Source organism: Puma concolor, chromosome B3, assembly GCF_028749965.1.
Source record: "Puma concolor isolate L17-30 chromosome B3, mPumCon1.1.hap2, whole genome shotgun sequence".
NCBI lineage: Eukaryota > Metazoa > Chordata > Mammalia > Carnivora > Felidae > Puma > Puma concolor.
The window spans coordinates 148315531-148333398 of NC_141672.1; the positions used below are offsets into that span (position 1 = coordinate 148315531).

At 49.3% G+C, this 17868-nt stretch overlaps 1 long non-coding RNA gene across 1 annotated transcript in view; it reads left to right on the forward strand.

Annotated features, from left to right (window-relative positions):
• LOC147580517 (uncharacterized) overlaps positions 1–17868 on the forward strand; it is a 160444-nt gene that overhangs the window by 70589 nt on the left and 71987 nt on the right. Inside the window, exon 4 of the long non-coding RNA XR_015253017.1 lies at positions 16636–16809. This is a non-coding gene — a long non-coding RNA (uncharacterized LOC147580517). The remainder of the gene's footprint in view (positions 1–16635; positions 16810–17868) is intronic.

The window sequence follows — 17868 nt, forward strand, 5'->3', positions numbered from 1 at the left end:
ACAACAGCGATTTGTCAGTCTTTTAGTACGATTTAGGCACAAAAGCTGTAATCCTAAAACCACTCGAGGAAGTAGATGCTATTTTTATCTTCGTTTTAAATACTCCTTCCCCAGCACCTCCATTTATAACAAGTTGTCCTCTAAATGTATTTGCACGTGAAACTGAGCCTTGTACGAGGTTATTTATTCGGCACGGACCGTAACGAAGAGTAGACACCTAACTGAGGACCCGTTCAACAAATGAGGGCACGTGCATACAAGGGAATCCTCCCATAGATCCCCAGGGAGGGCAGCTCAGCACCATCTGGTGTGGAAGGTCTCTAAGATAGATAGATAGATAGATAGATAGATAGATAGATAGATAGATAGATAGTTTTTAATTTTTATTTACTTTTGAGAGAGAGAGAGAGAGAGAGAGACAGAGTGCAAGCAGGGGAGGGGCAGAGAGAGAGGGAGACACAGAATCTGAAATAGGCTCCAGGCTCCGAGCTGTCAGCACAGAGCCTGACGCGGGGCTCGAACCCACGAACTGCGAGATCATGTCCTGAGCTGAAGTTGGACACTCAACCGACTGAGCCCCCCAGGCGCCCCTCCTAAGATATACTTGTAAGTGAAAACAAAAAGTTGTATGGATGGCATATACATTACTGTCTGTAAAAAATGTAGATTTGTGCACGTACTTGCCTAAACGCACATGGATGATCTCTGGGGCGATAACGCAACAAGTCGGCAGCATTTGTTGTCTCTGGGAGGGGACTCGTGTCAGGCTCCCTTCGGTCACATGTGGCCCGCACACCTCCACCCTGGGGTTCCTTCATCCACAGCCCCTTGCACTGGCACAAGCCACCACTGACAGTGGCTTCAGTGCCCTATTTCTCAATCTGATAGACGGGGAGCTGGAGAAATTTGCGTGAGAGAACCGTTCTGTTAGTTAGCAAGGTGCTAGATTTCCTTCTTTTTCACTAAAAGCCCAAACACGGAGACTACGCAGCAGCATAGTAAAACCGCGAGGCAGTGGTACATTCTGTATTCATAGAAATTTCTGAAGGTAATCCTGGGGGAATGTTTAATTATGATCTACAGAGGCCATGGACCTCCGAGATGTCTGTGGAGACAGAGAGGAGACCTGTGAGCACCCAGGGGACCCTTCCTTCCTGCCCCACGGTGCCTCGCTGCCCCGAGGGGCTGCAGGCCACAGCTTTCCTGGAAAGCCTCCAGCTGGGCTCGCACCCTCCTGGGGCTTTAACGCATGGTGATCGCTCCTATTTTTGTCACATCACATCTCTTTGATGCCGTTCCATTGTCCCTCCTGCGGGTTGCCCTTTTTCGTTCTTTAGAATTTTAATTAATGTTCTTTAATTATCCCTGGCCTCCTGAGGCTTTTAAAGGGGCAAATTCGGCGGAGGGACGCAATGAGTGAATTCCCAAGCCTTCTGCTCACCTGTTATTAACAGCTTTGCTCCAAGGGGTACAGCTAACCATTTCCAACGCATTAATAACGTCAGAAGAAGGGACTTTTAAGGAGACAAAGACCAACAAATGACTCGCCTTCCTGCCGTGGCTTCTGCCTTTAGATTGAGGTTATTATATGATTGGTATTAAACTTAATTCAGTTGCGTCTTGTTAGTGATGTCCGTGGGACAGAGAGCGACAGAACGCAGCCTGCGGGCAGGTAACACCTTCCAGGGAGGTCACATTCAGCTGCGTCGGTCGGTGGCCTTGCCCTTGTCCCTTAGAGAACACAGACGTGACACAGCAGCCGACGCCGTGCGGCCCTGCTCGCCCCTCGCACCCCTTCCGTGGTGAGGAGTCGCTCTTCTACACCTGTGACTCAGCTCTCCCCCCAGAGCCCGCTGTCTGTCCTGCCCTCCCGTGGTCGCAGTCTGGTCTCCTCAGCCCAATGGGGCTTGATCTCGTGGTGTCCCCTGGGGCCCCTCCCCTCCCTCGGCCTCGGTGGCCTCTCACCCTCTCCTTTGATTCCACCATGTATCTGGTATTTCTCTTCTCTGGACCGTGCCTATGCCTGCCCCTCCACCTCAGCCCGGGCCTGGCGGTCTCCCTGCTGGACCGCTGCAGTCTGGTGTCCTCATCAAGCCCCTCGCTGAACGTCCCCCGGTCAGACGTCCGTACGCCTCCCACTCCCCGGAAGGTAAATGCTGGCCGAACACCGGCGCTACAGTGAGGAGTACCGCCACGGGAAACCACCGATTCTGTGGCACAACGAGGGCCCGAGCGGGACCAGGCTGAGGCTGCTCACTCTGAACTTGCCACAGGAAGGAGGCCGCTACTGTCACTTGCTTTTGGCCAAGACTGAAGGCTGACGGAGGAGGGGGAAAGCTTCACGGCGGGCAAGAGGGGAGGCTGCAGGTGCCCCCGATCGGAGGCTGTCGGTGCCAGGAAACCGGAAGTAGGCATCCCGGGCGGTCGGTAGGGGTCGTATTGGCCCTCCCCAGTTGGTCCTGAGTCGGAAGCAGGCACAGAAGTCAGGGACGTCGTCAGTTCTCGGTCAAGTCTGGGGCACCTAGGGTGCATCGTGACGGAGGCTGTGGTCGGATATCTCGGACCGGTCGCTGCAGGCTGTAGGTGAGTGTTAGCGCGGACTCTGGCCACCGTCAGTTTGTATACTCAGTCTTTAGTTCCGAAAGGCACATGTTTTAACGTGTCCGATATTAGATTAGGTCTCAGGTTCTACAACATGTTGGGGGGGGGGCGGTCAGGGCGGGCGGCCCAGGAAGGTGCCACTTTGGCATGTGTATCGCCCCCCCGGCCGAAGACAATCGAGGCCACACAGACTCCAGAGGAGCCTTTTGCCCGCCCCCTTGGCTGCCAAACGGATAGATGGGGGCCTCCACCAGGGAAAGAGCTGTGACTGGCGCCAACCCTTTCATGTCAGAGAGACAGATCCGCCCGACACGGCGCTCTTCCTGTCTACTGAACACCCGCTCTTGTGTCCTCCTGGGAGTGGTCCTCCTCCCCTTGAAGTCCTGGGCCCCCCCCCTCCTCCTCCCCAGCTCAGGATGAGTCTCAGTTGCCTGACTGTGGTAGGGCCTCTCATGTCCTTGTGGAGCTCGCATACAGACAAAATTAAATTTGTTTTTCTCCTGCTAATCCGTCATGTCAATGTAATTATTCGGCCAGGAAAAGAACCAACAAGGGAGGAAGGGAAAAGGTTTCCTCCCCTACCGCGTCATCAGCCAGTTGGCAAAGTTTTTCTTTCTTTCTTTCTTTCTTTCTTTCTTTCTTTCTTTCTTTCTTTCTTTCTTTCTTTTTCTTTCTTTCTTTCTTTCTCTTTCTTTCTTTCTTTCTCTTTTTCTTTCTTTCTTTGTAGTTCATAAAATGACACATTAAAAAAAAATTTTTTTATGTTTATTATTTCTGAGACAGAGACAGAGCATGAGTGGGGGAGGAGCAGAGAGAGAGGAAGACACAGAATGGGAAGCAGGCTCCAGGCTCCGAGCTGTCAGCACAGAGCCCGACACGGGGCTCGAACTCACAAACTGTGAGATCGTGACCTGAGCCGAAGTCGGTAGCTCAACCGACTGAGCCACCCAGGAGCCCCAATAATGATGCATTTAAAAATTGGTATCTTAAGTCTGATGAAACACAGTACTGTGGGGAGAAAGCTGTGAGAGATTCTCCTCTCAAGAGTTCATACTCTAGTAAAGGAGAGAAGACACCCCAAAGAGGCAGTATTCGGGACACGTTTTAGGCAGCCTTATGCGATCCATTACTCACGTGCTGACTCAGACACAACCACAGGAGCTGTGGAGGTGGAGGGGAAGCCGGATCAGAGTCTCAAGGACAAGGAATTGCAGAGTGGGAATAGCAGCGACTTCGAGCGTGTCTACTGAGGGCCAGACGTTACCTTAGATGCAGTATATAAATCAGCTTCCCTGCAACAAGATGAATTTGGAAAGCCAGAGCAGAGGGAGGAGGGAGGAGGCATTCTTTCGGGGACAAATAACAGATCCACCAACAGTACCTTAGGCGATAAAAGTGATTAATTTTCTCCCATTACAAGGAGTCCAAAGAGAGGCTGTCCCAGGATGGTTTCAGGGCTTGGTGATGCATCGAGGCTCTATCCCCACTCTGTTCTTGTTGCTTGATTGCTCTGCTGTCTGTGGGATGATAGCGTGTCCCTGCACAGCTACCAGATGGCTCTTAGAGCTCCAGGCGTCCCAGCTACGTTCAAGGTGGGGAGCGCACGGGGGCACAGCACCATCTGCAGCTACCCACTTAATCAGGAAAACCAAGGCTTCCCCAGGGCTTCTAGCAGCCTTCCTTGAATTGCATTGTCTGGATCTGGGAGACATGGCAACCTCTTCCCTTTACGGACGCCGGGAATGGATGCGAAGTCACATGCTTGGCAAAACGTGACAGGAGAGAAATGCCAGGATGCAACCAAACTACTGCTCATCGCCAGGGCGGGGGCACCGCTGTTGCAAACCGAAGGGGTGCCGGGTCAGGGAGCCTGGAAAATGGGGTGGATGCCTGTTGTGCGGACAACGAAGAGCAGCCTGCCCCGTGCCTTTTGGGGGAGCACGCGGTGCCTGCGGAAGGCCCGGGACGCTAGTTTAGCAGGAAGGAACGCGGGATGAGTGAATAGCACTGATGGGGAGTAGGTCCGGGAGAGCAGGCTCTCCTGCGGCGTTTTGAGGAGAGAGGAAGAGAAGAGCAGGGGCTGGGGGAAGAGCCACTTATCTCCTCCAATGGTACACATTCAGCAAGGCTGGGTTTGGCCTTCGTTTTTTCCTTTTTTTTCCCCTTCGCTTAAATTATATATTTGAGGCTGGAGGTTCCGCCCCAGGGTGGGCACGTGCCTTTGCGTCTCCCACACAGACCTTGGTGACGGGGCCTCGTAGGGTCGACCTGGGGACATTTGACTGGGCAGGAGGAGCATCTAGTCTGTTTATAGCTCTGACAGGTAATGCTCTCCACTTGGTAAAGGTCATGAGATTCCTGACAAATTCTGCAGAAGACCCCAGGTAGCCAAAGCAATCTTGAGACGAACAAAGCTGGGGGCCTCACACTCCCTGATTGCAAACAGTATGACAAAGCCAAAGTAATCAAAACGGTATGGCCTTGACATAAAACCAGACACTACATCATGTAATAGATTAGAGAGCCCAGAAATACGCCCACGCACGTACAGTCAATTCATCTTTGACAAAGGAGGCGGGAATATGCAGCGGGGAAAAGACCGTCTCTTCTGTAAATGGTGCTGGGAAAACGGGACAACCACATGCAAAAGAATGAAACTGGACCCTTGTCTTCCACCAGACACAGAAATAAATTGAAAATGAATCAAAGACCTAACTGTGAGTCCTGAGCCCCTAAAACTCCTAGAAGAAAACATGGGCGGTGAGCTCCTTGATGCTGGTCCTGGAGATGACTTTTTGGACCTGACTCCAAAAGCACAGGCAGCAAAAGCAAAGATAAGCTTTTGGGACGACATCAAACTAAAAAGCTTCTGCACAGCAAAGGAAAGAATGTACCAAATGAAAAGGCACCTACTGAACGGGGTAAAACATTTACCAATCATATATCTGCTAAGGGGTTAATGTCCAAAATATATAGAAAGCTCATACAAGTCAATAGCAAAAGACAAACAGTGCGATTAAAGATTCAGAGGATGTGAAGAGACGTTTTTCCAAAGAAGACATACAGATGGCTAACAGGTACTTGAAAAGGTACTAAACATCACTTATTCTCAGGGAGGTGAAAATTAAAACCACAACGAGGCGTCCCCTCACACCTGTCAGAATGCTAGAATGAAAAAGACAAGGAAGGGACGCCTGGGTGGGCGGCTCAGTTGGTTAAGTGTCTGACTCTTGGTTTTGGCTCAAGTCATGATCTCATGGTTCATGAGTTTGAGCCCCGTGTTCAGCTCCGTGCCGACAGCGTGCAGCCTGCTTGGGATTCTGTCTCCCTCTCTCTCAGTCCCTCCCCCCTTGCTCTCTCTCTCTCTTGCTCTCTCTCTCTCAAGAATAAACAAACATTTTTAAAACATTTTTAAAAAGACAAGGAGTAACAAGCATTGGTGAGGATGTGGAGAAAAAGGAACCCTCATGCACTGTTAGTCTGAAGATAGACTGGTGCAGCCACTCTGGAGAACGGTACAGAGGCTCCTCAAAAAATTAAAAATAGAAATAACATAGTTTCCGAGAACCACTGCTGGATATTTATCTGAGAAAAACAGAAACACTAATTCTAAAAGATATATGCACCCCCATGCTTATCAAAACATTTTGCAACACCCAAGATATGGAAAGAACTCAAGTGTCCACCGATGAATGAATGAAGAAGATGTGATACATAATATGTAATAGTATGTATATAATGGAATACTATTCAGCCATGAAAAAGAAAGACATCTTGCCATTTGCATCTAATGGACTTGAGCGCATCATCCTATGTGAAACAAGCCAGACGGATAAAGACAAATGCTGTGTGATGTCACTTATATGTAAAATTTAAAACAAACAGACAAATAGAAAGACCAAGTTCATAGATCCTGAGAACGGATGGGCAGTTGCCAGAAGCAGGGGGTGGCGGGTGGGCACAATGGGTGAATGCAGTCAAAGGGCACAAAGTGCCAGTTATAAAATAATATGTCATAGGGCTGTACAGTGTGCTGATGCGCTTAGATATCTGTAACTTCGATAGTTACCTGTAGGGTCATGCAGTCGTAACTATTGTCATGCGCATTTCAAAGCCGCTAAGAGAGTAGATCTAAAATTCTTCATCACAAGAAAAAAATTATAACCACGTATCAGGACAGGTGTTGGCTAAACTTACTGGGGTGATCATTTTGCAATATGTACAAAGGCCAGATCATTATGTTGCACATCTGAAACTGATACAGTGTTAGATGTCAGTTACAGCTGAACAGAAAGGTAAGTGGATTTTTAAAAGATCAAAAGGTAAATAAGAAATCCAGAGTGGCTACAATAATATTAGATAAGTTAGACACCAGGACAAAAAGTATTACATCGATAAAGGGGCCAATACGTAATCACAAAATGATCAATTCATCGGGAAGACAAAACCACCATAAACATAGGTTTGCTGACTAACAAGGCCTCAAAATATATAAAACAAAAATTGACAAAGTAGGAAATACGTGATATTAACGCCCCGCTCTAAGTATGCGATAAAATATCTAGAAAAAATATCACTAAAGACATAGATGGCTTACTTGATCTTTATAGAGCACTGTGCTCAACAATTGAAGAAAAAATGCACTTTTGAGAGACAGCGCGTGAATGGGGGAGGGGCAGAGAGAGAGAGGGAGAGACAGAATCGGAAGCAGGCTCCAGGCTCCGAGCCGTCAGCACGGAGCCTGACGCGGGGCTCAGACCCACGGACTGTGAGATCATGACCTGAGCCGAAGTCGGACGCTTAACCGACTGAGCCACCCAGGCGCCCCAATGAGTTAAATTTTTAAAAATGGCTGAGTGACACCAACAGGAAGACGGTTTGGGGAGGCAGCCTGCGACTAGGCCACGAGGTCCCAGAACTTGGAACTGGGACGGAGGTCTGAAGTTAACGGGAAGCTCTGGAAACCGTTGATTGGAGGCTCTGAAAGGGGCACATTTCCTAGCTGGGAGGGACCCGGGAGTCCATCTACTCCACTCGCAGCTCTCAGACGAGGCGGGCTTCTGTTCTAGACCAGCTGTGGCACAGAATGGCTCCACTGGGCATCTCCTGGGTTTGCATCCTGGGCTTTCTCCTCCACCTCCCCGCCGCTCTGTTTCCACTGCAAGACAGGGCAGGTGGCAACCTCCCGTTGGGTTCGTCTGACACTGAACGTGCCCTGCAGATTGGGCACTTGGCGGGAGGGGAAGGCGAGGGGTCACAGGGTAATGCAGCGTCACAGGCAAATACCCTCCCAGAGGCCAGCCAGCAAAGCCGATGGGTCAGGTGGACAGGATCTAAGTCACAGACTTCAGCCGGCATCAGCCTCGCTGCCGGGGGGTGTGGGTAGCAGCACACGGCGGGGGGGGGGTGGGGGGGAGGGTGCACGCTGAGCTACTCAGCTCCCCCTGGGCGGCAGCACATAAAAACCTGCCTTCACGTTGTGACTCTTCCCATTTCTTGAACGACACGTCAGGAGCCCAGATTTTTATGTGAAAATTTGGATTTTAAAGTGTGGCACTGGATTTTAATATAAATCACTAGATGGGAAATAGAAGGACAGACAAAGGAGCACGCAAGTCAGCAGACTTGCTCCCCGCGGGCTCCCTGCCTGGCACTGTCCCCAGAGGGAAGTCTCCGGCTCTGGATTCGGGGGCCCTCTCGGCCCCCACAGCCCACTTTGCCCGCCTGGAGCCCCCTGCAGGGTAGCTGTCTATGCAGCGGCCACCGCTGGGTCTGGGGGCTATAACTCAGTCTCCCCCATCAGGACAGAGAACTGGCTGGGTGTCTGGGGACTGTTTCCCGTTTCCGGCCCAAGGTCACCTGGTCCCCCAGTGACAAGCCGGGCACAGGATTGCTTCCCTGTCATGACAGGGAGAGCAGAGCCCCGCCTCACCCGCACCCCAGCTTAGAGCTGAAAGCCCCCCGTGGGCTTTCCCCGCAGACTCTTATTCTGAGGCTGTCACCCACAGACCGTCACACCCGGGACCGCCAACCCGCTGCCGTGCAGAGAGCCCAGCGCTTGTCCCTTCTCAGCAGTGCTTGGGATGTTGACGGCCCCCCCCACTTTACTTCGGCCCCCGCTTCTGCATAGCTGGAGCCCCCAGGCTGCTCTCTTAGGAGTGATAATGAAAACACAGCCTTTTCTTTCTGGGTTTTCCACTGGCCATTAAGGGATCTGTATCTGCCACAGGGAGATCCGCTAATGCACAGTTACAAGTGTTTGTAAACGGCTCTTCCGCGGTCCTTAATAGAACGGGTAGCCCATATTGCTGTGGGAGGGACGGCATGTCCCGTGTGGCCTGTCTTCCCCAGGGAAGGGGAAAGAGGGAGGAGGAGAGGGGAGTTTATTGCTCGAGGACACAGCGACCCTGACGGGGCCGCAGCCTGACGCTGAGCACACCCGCCAAAGGGGAGCAGCTGGGATCAGCAGGGCGGGTGAGGGTCATACAGGGATGGGGCAGGACGTATCCACAGAGACGGAGACGCAGAGACCCAGCTTCGTATTTGCACCAGATGAGCAAGGGGGCCGAGCCCGCCAGGCAGCAGCTGGCGGCCTAAACAGGGCCGGCAAGGCACGTCCAGGTCAAGAGCAAGGGCTTCTCTGAGTCTTCCGAAGGCCGGCTGGGTCCTGCCGTCTGCTGAGTCTGCAGGGCGTCTGTGGATGCGAGCGGACAGTGGCCTGGGACCAGGGAGCCCGGGGTTCTGTTTCTAGTCCGGCTTTGATCCTGAAACTCTTGTCAGCCACACTGCCGATCAGATTTGTCCCTTGGAAGCTTCTGTTTTGTTCCAGAAAACACGAAGCTTCTGGCGGATGGCGGTACACGCTAGTCTGCGGGGGAAGCCGGCGGGGCGTCTGTCCTGCCTCTTCCCTGACACTCGGCCCCCAGGACTCTGACCCAACTCCTTGGGAAGTAATGGCCTTTCCGGGGACTCTTCTCTCACGGCACTTCCTCGAACCTCTCCGCGTCCTCGTCTTTCCTGCCTGGCCCCTCTTCCGGACCAGCTCAGTCGTGGGCGGGTTCGTAAGACGGCAGAGGAAGCGTGGCCGCGTGAGGGTGGCAGGGCAGGGGTGCGGCCGCTGTACCGGTGACCCCACGGGTCACCCCTTGGCAGACTGTAGTCTGGGGCCAACCCGGCTCCGCCTGCCCACGAGAGTACAGTTTCGCTGGAACACAGCCACACCCGTGAGTTTTCGGATTGTCCGTGGCTGCTTTTGTCTCACGCGGGCAGAGTCGAGTAGTCGTAAAAACGACCGTATGGCCCTCAAAGCCTGAACTACTACCTGGCATTTTACACAGAACGTTTGCTGAACCCACATTATTGCACAGTTTGCACACCTGGCCTCAAATCCCGGCTCCGGAGCGTTCTAGCTGCGGTGTGGAGGGAACCACTCTGGACCTCAGTTTCCTCTTCTGTGGATGGGGGACACTGTCCCGTCCGTACCCGGCTTCTCAAGTTCGCGGTGGGTAATGAGCACGGAGCCCTTTGCAATCTGCAGACTGCTGTGTAGACGGCAAGGGTTGCTGTTCCTCCCTTTCCTTCGAGCCTTAAGAATTGCCCCAGTTCCTTAGCTTTATCCTCTTTGGTTATTTCCGGGACTGGAGCTGTTAAAACCTACAATTTGCAGGCAGTGCTAATGCTAATTTCCTAGTCAGCCTGCCTTTCTGCAGACTGTCAAATGGCAAGGATGTATTTAAATAAGCATGAATTATGTAGAGGAATTGGTTCATGAATGAAGCCCGCAGTCACATATTGTGCTCCAAGAGTTAAAGAAAATCCCGATTTATACCTTCCCTATTCAGTGGAGAAATTGCAGCTGAATGATAACTATATTTAGACCCCCGTGTCACCTTCTTTGGTCAAATATTCTCTTTGGTTGTAGCAGCAGTTTTGTGCACACTTCCAGAAAGAGAGGCCCTGAGGACTCACAGGAGGGCGTGCGGACCTGGGTCATTACCCGGGCTCCGGGCACGCTGTCCGCTCGGCTGAGCTGGCGAATATACGAACTAGGAAATCCGCTACGGTGGCGGGCAGCCCCCATGCCTCCACAGGGCTCGGAGGGAGCACACGGGCCAGGGTACGGGGCGCAAAGACCATCATGCACGTGCAATTCGTGCAGGGCTCGGCGAGAAATCTGCAGAGGCAGCAGGCTGTGGCCTGCGGGGCCAGATAAAGCCTGAAGACTTGCTTTGTTTGGCTCACGTAGTGGGGTGTGTGCGTTTTTGATATAATTTGTATGTCTCTGGTTGAAGATGTTTGCTGCAGCCCAGCTCCTGCCCTCCCACCTCCCTGATGTGCTGGGCATCGCCGCCCGACCTAATAATTCAGGCACTGCCCCACTTCGCTAAGCAGTGGTGGTCTCTGTTAGGTCCATTACAGCACCAAAGCCTCTTCGGTTCCAGTGAACCCCCCATTCTGGGGGAGAGGGCTTGCTAAAGCCAGACGAGGAGTCTGGACTCCAGACAAGTGGAGGGGGAGGTTCAGGGCAGGGCGGTAACATCTACAAGGGAATCAGAGCGTGTCGGGAAGTCCGAGGGGGCCCAAACAGCCGGAAGGAGCAACAGAAGTATAAGAGTAAACGTTGGCACCTCTGTGGCGGACCCACAACTGGCCCCTGAGACACACGGGGCACTGGACTGGGGCAGGACCCCCCGTTTCTACGTCCCGCCACTGTCGGAGCTGGCCCGCTGCCTCCTGTGAGGCCTGGCCACGACTGGCTTGGAAACTCAGCAGGGCTGATGCTGTGCCCTCCGTCGAGAGGGTTGGAGGTCTGCGGATGTCGGAGACACAGGTGATGCTTCGTGTGGTGTGCAGTCTTCGTCTTCCGGCACGTGCCTGTCACTCGGCGAGGAGCCAGTGCTGAGGGTATGTGCATGGGTGTAAGGGAAGAGCTCACAGCGGGTGGCGATCGGCTTGATTATCGTTTGTAGGCTTGCTACATTTACGTCTGTAAAATCCCTTGCGTCGTTGGAGGTAGTGGACATCCTTGTTTTGTTCCTGATTTTTTTTTTTTTGGACAAACACAGGAGTTCATAAGCCTGTTTTCATGCCCAGACCTCTTTTCTGAAGTAAGATTTAAAAAAAAAATTTTTTTTCAACGTTTATTTATTTTTGGGACAGAGAATGAACGGGGGAGGGGCAGAGAGAGAGGGAGACACAGAATCGGAAACAGGCTCCAGGCTCCGAGCCATCAGCCCAGAGCCCGACGCGGGGCTCGAACTCACGGACCGCGAGATCGTGACCTGGCTGAAGTCGGACGCTTAACCGACTGCGCCACCCAGGCGCCCCTCTGAAGTAAGATTTTAAATGCACAAAGTACATACGATTGCAAAGGAGACCAGGTACATAAGTAGTCGTTGAAATATTATCGCTGTATTAAATAGCAAGATATCATGGCAGGTCTGATAAATACCATAGTTTCGAAGCAATGACAGGCATAAATAATATTCTGAGATACTGTGACAACTGTAATATGATATAAAAATATTGGTGGTTTCTATTGGCAACAAAATCATAGGTAATTTCCTGCAGTTTGCTACTTAACATTCCCAGTCGGAGGAAAAGCTACATTTCTGTCGGAGGTCAGTGAAAATAACTCTAATCTTTTTATGCATCTAACACGTAGGTTAAGAAACATGATGAAAAATCCTTGCTAGTGATTCCTCAGTAAGTGAGATGCCAGCTGTGGGCTGAGGTCTGTGTATTCTTTCGTGTTCGGGAAATAGCCACCAATTTTCATTTTATTGAGGGTTTTAGAGATGGGTATGGAATTTCCTTTTCAGAATCGATGAAAATGACATGGTTTTCCTCACTTGGGCTGTCAGTGTGATGAGTTACATTGATGGGTTTCCTAGTACTCAACTCTCCTTCCTGAGTTCCATCTTCCCTGGTAACATCCGAAACGTCCTCTCCTCTAGCCCAAGCACTTCTGTCCCGTTGCGCTCAGCTGGCCCCACGGGCGCGGGGCTCTGTCCGCCTCCTGGGATTGCTGCCTCTGCCCCTCCAGACAGTCTGTCATAATTCGTGGACAACTTGCCCACACACTAACCTCCTCCAGTTCGGACTATTGTTCCTATACTGGCCAGTCAAGTCTTCAAGTCTGAAGGAGTTCCGTCCTTTATGGGGGAGAGTCCTGATAGGTGATCTCCGGATTTCTTATTTCTTAGTCCGTTCGTGTTGCCCCTGGGATGCCCTTGCCACTCTGGTGAGACCTGTTGCTGGTGGTTGGTTCACGCCTGCCCATGGTCTGAGAGGTTTGGGGGAATATTTTGTCAGGTAGTTTTGTTTAACATCTTGTCTATAGGCGTTTTCTTTTGTTTTTGCAGAGGGATTAGGGAAAATCTACACCCAAGCCACAGCTCTCTGCAAGAGAGATTTTCAGTTACCACTTTAAATCCTTTCATCCCCATTGGTGTAGCTAAGCTTTCTATTTTTTCTTGTGTCAACTTTGGCATTAAAAAAAATTTTTTTTAACGTTTATTTATTTTTGAGAGACAGAGAGAGACAGAACACAAGCAGGGGAGAGGCAGAGAGAGAGGGAGACACAGAATCCGCAGCAGGCTCCAGGCTCCGAGCCGTCAGCACGGAGCCCGACGCGGGGCTCGAACTCACGGACCGCGAGATCACCACCTGAGCCGAAGTCGGACGCTGAAATGACTAAACCACCCAGGCACCCTTAAAACATTGTTTTTAATAGAAATGTGTTTGTCTCATCTTGGTTTTAAAGTTATTTATCTCTCATTGTATTTTAAAATCTTGTTTTGTGTGTAATTATTCATACCAGCGGGTTTTCCATCTGGGAGCTTCATCCGGTAGGACAGTTAGTTAATCCTCTCTATTGCTCTCTAGCTCTCCATTTAATTGTCTGCACTTATCTTTGTTATTTCCTTCTGCTTCCTTTGTTTGTTCTTTTTCTAGCTTCTCGAGTTGCATGATCTGTCCGTTATTTCAAATGGTTTTATAAACAGACTTACAACTGAAAGTGTCCCCTTGCTTTAGGTGTAGCTCACCAATTTGGACACAATTTTGTTCATTCAACAATAAGTACTCCACAATATCTCCTATGCCTTCCTTTGGCTTAATAGTAGGCTTCCAAAAACAAAATAGTATGCTCCCAAACTTTTAGATATGTACGCTTTAAAAAAAATAAAACTTTTGTTCTTTAGTTCCATTTTTTATTACATTGTAGCCAGAGAACATCCTTGATGTGATGTTAATTCTCTGGAACTTGTTAGACTTTCCTGTGCAGTGTATATATATTATCTCCAAAATTCTATGTGGGTTCCAAAGAATGCTGCATTCCCATTGGCCATAAACTTCCTCCACTTTAAAAGTGTTGAACATATTCCTTATGTTATTCAAATAGTCTGTGTCTTTGCTTACTTTTTAAAATCTGTGGCTCAAGCAGTTTCTGAGACAGAAATGTCATAGTCTCCTCTCAGACTTGTTGATTTTCTTTTATTTCTCCTTGTATTTCTGTCAATTGTCGCATTGCTTTACGTATTTTTAGGATATCTTGTTACGTACACGTATCTTCTTCTGTTTTTCCTTTTATCAGCGTATCATATAAAGCTTTGTTTCCTATCATGCTTTCCCTCTGAATTCTATTTTGTCTGATGTCAAACTTGTTTTCTTGGTTTGGCTCATCTTTGGTCTATCTTTTCTCCATTCCTTTTGGCATCGCTTTGTTAAAATTATGTCTCTTAGAGACAATGTGTTGCCAAGTGTTGTTAGTTTTTACTTGTCTTCTTTCTCTTTGCCTTTCTGAAATTCAGTATGAGCTCATCTTCTTTGGGTCGGTTCGCTGCATTTGCATTTATTGCAATTAGTGTAACAGTAAAACTTTTCTGCGATCTTCTTTCTTCTATTTATTTATGTATTTATCTATACTACTGAATATTTTATTCTACTGTCTTCGAAGTTGCACGTTCTCCTTTTATTCTTCTCCAGGCTACCCCTGGAGTATGAATTTCCATACCAGTATTTATTTTTCTCTAGTACTTTCTCACACTTATCTGTAGTTAGGTCACTACCCAAACTTGACAGATGCTTCAGTGGGTCATAAGCTTCCAGTCTTCCTTTTCTCTATCCCCTGCACCCCACCCCGATATTTCGGTACCGTTTAAAGTTTTAGTTCTGCATTGTAATGGACACACCTTTTTTTTTTTTTTTCATTTGTTTTCCTTTGCTTGTGTAGTCAATACTAAATTTTACTAAGTTATTTCCTTTCTGGATATAGTTGGTTTTTCTCGGATTAACCACAATAACAACAACAACAAAACTGTTGGGGAACTCCAAGGATGATTAAAAAACATTTTTTTAATGTTTATTTATTTTTGAGAGAGAGAGAGAGAGCGAGGGAGAGAGAGAGAAAGCACGAGCAGGGGAGGGGCAGAGAGAGAGGGAGACCCAGAATCCAAACCAGGCTCCAGGCTTTGAGTTGTCAGCACAGAGCCCGACTTGGGGCTCAAACCCACGAGCCGTGAGATTGTGACCTGAGCTGAAGTCGGATGCTCAACCGGCTGAGCCACCCAGGCGCCCCTCCAAGGATGATTTTGAAGATGATCCTAGTATGATAATACTTTCTGAGATTTTGTAAGTGTAAGAGCTTATTTATTTATTTATTTATTTATTTATTTTGAGTTAAAATCCTAGGTTTACTTTTGGGGGGCGTGACTACGTTACCTATTGGTTCTTGTCATTCTGATGCTTTTTTTTTTCCTTTCGGGAAGCTTCCCGAAAAGCCTTTGGAAGCTCCCGCACACTGTGGGTGTGTCCCTTATTTTTACCACACTACATCTCACTGTTGTCTCCCCTTCTTATTGGTGCCATTAGGCACTCTAAGAGCCATTTAAATTGAGAATTTACCTGGCTCTTGAATTCTGGGGAATTTTTGGCCATTACGTTTTCAAATACACCCCGTGCTCCGTCTCTCTCCCGCTTTGGGATGTTATTACAGGATTGCCGACACTTGTGTCATCCTCTGAGCCTGTGGTGGCTTTAAGGAAGTAGCTCCAAAACTCTTTGACACCGAGAGGTGGGGTCTGTGCCTCTCCGCTCAAACGTGCTCGACCAGTAGAACGCGGCAAGGGGTGTGTGTGCCAGTTTCCAGATTCACGCCCGAGAAAACTGGCTCGAGCCCTTTTGTGTCTTTGTTGCCCTTCTGGGGGGATTGAGAGAATTGAGGCTGGTGGAGTGTTCTCTCTGCTACGTTTAGTTAGAAGTCTCTTCCTGGTTGATTGTCCTTTTATTGTTGTAAAACTTTTCATTTTTATTTTGAAGTTTTATTTTTCATTTTGTCTCTATTAGGTTTTAAATATGTCTATTTTTATCAGTACGTAGCTGGTGTAGAAAGCCCATTTGATAGTCTCTGATTTAAATACAGGAGTTTAGGGGCGCCTGGGTGGCTCCGTCGGTTGGGCGTCCGACTTCGGCTCAGGTCATGATCTTGTGGTCCGTGGGTTCGAGCCCCACGTCGGGCTCCGTGCCGACAGCTCGGAGCCTGGAGCCTGCTTTGGATTCTGTGTGTCTCTCTCTCTGCCCCTCCCCTGCTCGTGCTCTGTCTCTTTCTCAAAAATAAGTAAACATTCAAAAAAATTAAAAAAATTTTAAATATAGGAGTTTGATTCTTCTACGTTTACTTTGGGTTTTACACATTATACTTATTCCTTCTCTTATTTTTCTATTTCCTAGATCCATGATTTATTTGTTCTCCTTTCTTATGTTTTCTTGGCTTGGTAAACTTTGCTTCATCTACCATCTCCTTTCTCTCCCTTCTGCTAATGTGTAAATTATGCCTTATATTTCTTTTTCTTTTCATTGACCTTTTAACTTACATACAAAAGTTGATTTTTCTCAAAGTTTAAAATATATGACTTTAGACTTTCCATTATCTTTTTGATAATATTGACCATACTTTCCTTAGAGTCTTTTTAAAAATATTTTATTTATTTTTAAAAATGTTTTTAATGGTTTGTTTTTGTTTTTTTTTTATAGAGAAAGAGACAGAGTGCAAGCAGGGGAGGGGCAGAGAGAGAGGGAGACACAGGATCCGAAGCAGGCTCCAGGCTCCGAGCCGTCAGCACGGAGCCCGACGCGGGGCTTGAACCCATGAACCGGGAGATCCTGACCAGAGCTGAAGTCGGACGCCCAACCGACCGGGCCACCCAGGTGCCATGTCTTTTCTCTTTAGAAGATTGCTTTATTATCCTAAATTACGGGGGGCTGAATTATTCTGTAAGTTGTGCTAATTGTCTCTCAGAGCATCTGCTGTCCTCATCTGCCTTGCACATTTGGTGTGTGACTCACGGGGAGGGGCCATCCTTGGTCCTTTCTGTCCTCGTCGTTCCACTGCTGCTTCTTTATGCCTGGTCATGGCGACCTCCCCCTGGCCCACTCAGCTCCGCGGTTCAAAACCAGGTCTTAAGTTCGGAAACTTGAGGCTCTTGTCCGCAGGAACGTTTTGGATCCAGATCCTGAGCCGGCGGGTAGTGTGGCCCAGGCCCTGCCTGTGTAGACATCCCTAATGCCTTCTGCTGCTTTGGGCCACAGCTTAATGTAGGAGGCAGCCAGGAGGTGGGCCAGCCTCCCTGAGCCTCGGCTGGCAGGTGAGGGAGCCCGCCTCGGCTCCGTTCGAGCTCCTCACTGCACAAGCCGGCCCGGGGTGGGTGCCCGCCGAAGGTGAGCACGGGCGCTCGGTCCGGCCGCGGCCCCGGAGCCCAGAGGCCCACCGCCGTGGCTCGCTGAGGTGTCTGCCGTCCTCGTTGGAATAGGACTTGAGTTTAAGATAAGCCATCACTTTGGTTTGGAGCAGAGGGTTGTGTTTTTGTCTTAAAATGCGAACTCGGAGCCCCAGGTGAAACAGAGCTGAAGCTTGTACATTTTCACGCTCTGACCGAGCAGTTCACGTTTAGGAATTTACCCTAAGGACGCAATTGGATAACATGTGTGTAATGATGTTCAGTGTGGTATTTTGTAATCAGAGTGAAAAGCTGGAAGCGACTCAGATGGCCGTCAATGAGGGATTCAATAATTTATGGCACATCAATAAATTATGACACAGCCACGCCTCTGTGGCTGGGAGTGACCCCCCAGCTCTGAGAGGCTCTAATTTGGTAGCTTTGTAAAGCTTTGGCTCTTGTCTTTTTTTAAAAAATAAAATATCCACAGACGATTCTGCTTTGCCTACAGGATTAAGAATCACTGCTATGAGAGTGTCTAATATTCTGG